At 30.9% G+C, this 5,727-nt stretch overlaps 1 pseudogene; it reads right to left on the bottom strand.

Moving 5' to 3' along the window:
- Positions 1-3,803: 3,803 nt before the first annotated feature.
- LOC102593513 (uncharacterized) overlaps positions 3,804-5,727 on the bottom strand; it is a 5,680-nt pseudogene continuing 3,756 nt past the window's right edge.

Here is a 5,727-nt window from a genome sequence, read left to right as displayed (position 1 = left end):
TTTATTTTTGTGTGGTCTTGTTAATATGTTGTACCCTTGAATGTTTTTTTGATGTCTATTTTTTGATGAGTTTTGTAGTAATTTTGAAATGTATTCTCGAGGTATTACTCAATTTTATACGTTATGTGATACTTTTCTATTTTTTACCTTGGGATTTCAATTTTTGTTGGAAAAAAATAATTTCAGTACTTATCGCTTCTTTATCTCCTTTGACAGACTTTTTCATCCTCTAAGAAATGTATTTATTACTGTCAACACATACTATAGGATCGTAGAGACGTTGACTTTCAGAAAGTCATCGTAGTAATGTCACTTTTATGGTAACAATTAAAATAATAAGGTTTAATCTCACTTTTATGGTAACAATTAAAATGAAAAAATGAAAAGTCATGCAAATATGTAATACAAGTGACCAGTGAATAACTATATGGTTCCCATATCTATATTTGATAATAGGGTAAAATTACTTGGTGTTTCAATTGATTCACAAAATTTGGAGTATACATATCACCCTTCATTGTTTTAAGTTTACGAGTATATTTCTTTTTAAAAAAATCTACTTTATGTCTCATTTACATATTTTATACTTGTTTCATTTTTAAAATCTCAATATTAATTGATAGGGTACACGTGCAACGCACGTGAGCGAAGACTAGTTATACTAAAAGTGGGAAGTCACAAACTTAAAAGTTGAAATACCATTTTACCCTTATCCTAATTTAAAATATTATAAAATATCTAAATAAGTTAATATTAATTAATAAAATATCTAATTAAATAATAATATTTTAATTACCTAAAGATTGAAATATTTAATTAAATAATGATATTAAAAGCATCCTTATTAATCTGTTTCCTCAATTTTTGTTTTTTTTCCTTTTTGATGTAAAAGTTCTGCCCTTTCTAATTTCCAAATAATATTACTTTTTACTATTCATGTTAAACGTAATACCTCTATAGCTAAAAGTTGTCTGTTCAATTCATATAACTGATCTTTAAAGGTAATGTACATCGTACTAACTTTTCCTTTTCCCAACCATTAATTTTTCCTCACAATTTATTATATTCTTAATTGCTCTCTATAAAGGTCCAAAATAAGTTGTTTTCTTTTTATTGTTCTATTTGTCTTCTTCTCATATACATTTTTTCCAGGTATTATGATCTATTATTTCACTGTTAATATGTCATTGCTTTTGTTTTGTTACTTTCGTTTCCTCTTGAATTTCATTGGATGTCACTTAATTTATCGACATGTTTTGTTTTTGATTTCTTTCCACCTAAAGCCTTTTGTTTGAGCAATTCTCTAATTGAGGCTTTCGACTTGGAAAATGTTTGTTGTTATGATACTTTCATACATATATTTGTCAAAATATAATCCCTACCAATTATATAGATTTTGTTCGATTAGAAATTACATTTATCGTTTGATTGGTTAACTCATTGTCTTTTTTTATGTAATTATTAATACTTTTACAGGTTTCTTGCTTATTACTTCCACATAATTGGTAACACTTTCTCACTTTGTATTTACTTTTCAAAAACTAATTTGGTTTTTATATTATTGTTGGATGAAGTAGACCAACTGCTTGATTAGTATCTCTCTATCTTCAGAAACTCAAAGTAATCAAAATAAAATTTTTAACTTTGAACAAATATATTTATAGATATAATCAACTTACTAATTATTTCTAACGTTATATCCACAGCCTAATCTTATCCCACAACTTTTAATTTTCTTTGGGCTCTCTGCTTCTTTTATTTTCAGTTAAATTTGTTCTTATCCTTTATTTAGATGCAATAAAATTTTACAATACTCCAAGTTTTAAATGTATCATATTAATATTCTTATGTCGATAGTTATTAAGGATCTTTATAACAAGTAGTTATTACTTTCTTCCCCAGATGTACATCACGAAATTGACAATGATCCCATGCATCCAAATAAAGATATATGTTAATTGAATTTCCGTATAACTTTAACATATGACTGTAATATGGTGGAGGTTACAATTTTGTAAAGACAAGACACAAGCATTAAGGCTTGAAGTATTTGTAATCACAAGTGATGTTGCTCATATTCATATTTGAACTATGTATTGTTGAACTATCACATAAATTAAATATTTGATAAATTAAGAAAACCTCATAAGAAAACGTCATATAATTTGTGGATTGTGTACAACTACCGACTATAGTAATAGTGGCCGAAGTAAAAGAATAACACTAAGGAAACTTTTTCTTTTTTTGTTTTGAAAATGAAGGGGATCATTTAAACTCTATTTGATAGAGTAAAAACACCTCTTAAAGTGAATAAATCACTTTTTATATGGTAATTTATTTCTTGAATTTGTACTTACCCAAATTAAAGCCTCATCTTTATAAGTTTGTGTATAAGAATGCTATTATGTTGTTACCAGATGATGTAAAGTTTGTTTTTTCATGCTACACTAGCTATGCCAAAAGGCACATATTTAGCTATAGATAATAAGAATTTATTTTAATTTGAATGAGACTATAACAAATTTAATATCACGATACATATGTATCATCTAAAGTCTTGAGTCAAATACTTACTCTATTTATGTTAAATTAATATCTAATATAATGTTAATATACATTAGTTAAGATTTTTATTTGTACGTTGTTGTGCCGGAGAGATTCTTAGAAAGAGTCTGAGTCAATTTTTTAACTTTAATAATTAGTTTTAAAATATAATTGTTCTACTCATTCATCTCAAGTTCAATTACGATATTGTTTTGACATATATGACACCAATTATCAATTTGAGTTTTTTCCTCTTTTAATTTAATTTTGAATCTCATACTAATATTTTAATAGTATTTATTAATTGTTAGGAATACACGTGTAACGCACGTGTCCAGGACTAGTATATATAAATATATAGAGAGAGAGGAAAAAAAGAAGAAGAAACGGGATAATACACTTAGTTTGTGGAAAAAAGAGAAAGGCAAAGAAAGAATTAAAAAAAATGGAGTACAGGGATGATGTAAATGTTGAGTCGTTGGGATCTCTAATATACATGTGATATAATTATTGGTTATGCCATAGGTACTTTAAGTTTTAACGGCTAAAAACTTACTCGCACCTGGTATTTATATTAAATCATACCAATTTACCATGATTAAGTGATTTGATAAGCGAAGATCTTATGTACAAACACATGTCGTGCATTTATCGGTTTGATGTAAACCGTTGAAGTGAATACGTCTTTGCCATTTTCTACATGTATTTTCAAACTATTTGCTCCCTTGTGACAATACATATTGTTTCCTACAAAAATTAAGCTAGTAATTTTGAAACTTTTATGCTATCATGTTCCTTCTCTTTTCTACATCTCCAATTTTAAAAGGAAAAGGAGAAAATGCGCTGAGTTTATTTTCCTCCTTTGTTTATGATCTTGTTTGGCGTGAGAGGAAAGTGGGGATAGCACGAATCAATCTAATAGCCTACTTACCGAGCGCCAATAAAAAGAGTTTTACGTAAACTCATCATCTGATACAAAACCGAGATACAAAACCGATATAAGTGGGAGAACAAAAATGCATTATTTATCCTTCTATATGATCTCATCCAATCAAACAAATGGGTATAATGGGAAGTCGTACTGAAGACAAAAGGATGGGAGGGATCCAAAAATTTGTACCAAGCTTTACAAATCAAACAAATATAAGAGGCATTTGCCTTGCTTTTTAACTATAATGATTTTATGCATCACAATGTTTTAACATAACAAAATAATGCAAGATAAATAGCATTTCTGCTGTGACTTAAACATCACCATATAAGAAGCTTGAATAATGAATACAACTTAAAATAATGGGCGAAAATGTTATCGAGTTTTTTCAACTTCTTTTCTTGTTAGCTACTCAAGAAATTGATCCCTTTATACACATGTCTACTACAATGGTGTGAGTGTGTTGTGTTGTTTGTGATGTGTCTAACACACTCACCACATTGAAGTTCTTGAACAGAAACCTCAGCGTCTGTCACCAAAATATAAAATTTTCGACAAAGATCCAAGGAACTAACTAGGTAAATCATTAGCAGCAAGAATATACACTAATTTTCTTATTTTGTTTCTGTTTCTTTAGGTTTGTAAACTTCTTCCAAACACTCTTTAGCTCAATGTACCTTTGATTGAATGAAGGTAAAAACTCCCGTTTTTAGCCTTTTGCTCAAACAAGTTGTCATACTTCTGCAAGAAAAATGAGAAGCGACGTATTAATGTCATATTGAAGACAAAAACAGTGTCACAAGATAACGGTTAACATTTAAACGGACCTGCACAATTTCTTCCCATGATGAATCCTCTGTCACACCAAGAATCTGTCCCGTCATGGTTTTGCTAGCTCTTTTAATATTCTGTACTGCTTCTTGAGCAACACCATTCTTCGAGGCATCTGCCATCAGGATGGAGTAAGTACACAGTGTGCAAGATGTGGATGGAGGCAAGAAATAACAAACCAAACACCCCAACAGCCCCAAAATGCAGAAAATGAAGGACTGTATTGGAAAATTCTCTTTTAATTGATTGATCTGCTCTGTACAATTTACCTATATTTATACAAGTATCCTGCTAACTAACTATAGAGGTGGCTATTTCTAATTGGTCTACCTCTACAAACAATGAATAAATACAGAAATTGTATAATAAAAGATGCCTTAATTAAGTTCTAGAAGAGAGTGTATATGCTAAAGCCCAGACGTTTAAAACAGATTCAATCAAACATCTGAGGCCCACGTCTGAGGCCCAATGGTTGCATAACCCAAGTCCATAATATCATTTGTAGGGTCTTTCATTTGTAGCTACTTCCATTCTTAAACTAGTAGCCTGGAAGAGTGTAAAATCGTCTGAGAAGGAAGAAGGAAGAAGGATTCCAACACCCCCCCTCAAGTTGGAGGGGATGAGACACCCAACTTGTGAAGAAGAGAGTGATGGGTAGGTCCGGTGAGAGATTTTGTAAACAGATCTGCAAGCTGAGAGGAAGATCGAACATGAGAGAGCGAAATAAGACCGGCGAGGTACTGCTGACGAACGAAATGACAGTTGATTTCGACGTGTTTCGTTCGTTCATGAAAGAGGTAATTCAGTTTTCCCAGTAAGTGTCGATATAGAGTAGGATTCGTCAAAGGAATACCTTCATTGGCCTTTAATTTGACAGAAGAATCCAGAGGTGTAGAAACAGGAGTAAGGTCCAAACAATCGAACTCTGTTAATAATTCAAAAATGAACTTTCTTTGAGAAAGAATTAAACCATGTGGTTCCCGAATGACTTCCAAACCGAGGAAGAAGTGTAAATTACCAAGATCTTTAATCTTAAATTCTGCATCCAAGAATAACTTGAGTTCCTGTAAGTCGGCTGGATTATCTCCTGTCAATAAAATGTCATCGACATAAATTGCAACTATAGAAATCGAATAAGTAGACTTCTTAAAAAACAAAGAATAGTCATTGAGAGAATGACTAAATCCTTTGAAATTGAGGGCAGCAGTGAGTTTTGAATACCATTGTCGAGAGGCCTGTTTTAGGCCATAAATAGACTTCTTTAATAAACAAACATGATTAGGGGAATGAGGAGAAAGACCAGTAGGAAATCTCATGTAAACTTCCTCATTGAGGTCACCATGTAGAAATGCATTATTTACATCTAATTGAAAGAGACCCCATCCTCTCTTTACTGCAATAGCCAAATACAGCGAACAGTG

This window comes from Solanum tuberosum, unplaced genomic scaffold (assembly GCF_000226075.1).
Source record: "Solanum tuberosum cultivar DM 1-3 516 R44 unplaced genomic scaffold, SolTub_3.0 scf00251, whole genome shotgun sequence".
Taxonomy (NCBI): Eukaryota; Viridiplantae; Streptophyta; class Magnoliopsida; order Solanales; family Solanaceae; genus Solanum; species Solanum tuberosum.
The sequence above is the reverse complement of the archived record's forward strand: the minus strand, read 5'-3'. Positions and strand labels throughout refer to the sequence as shown.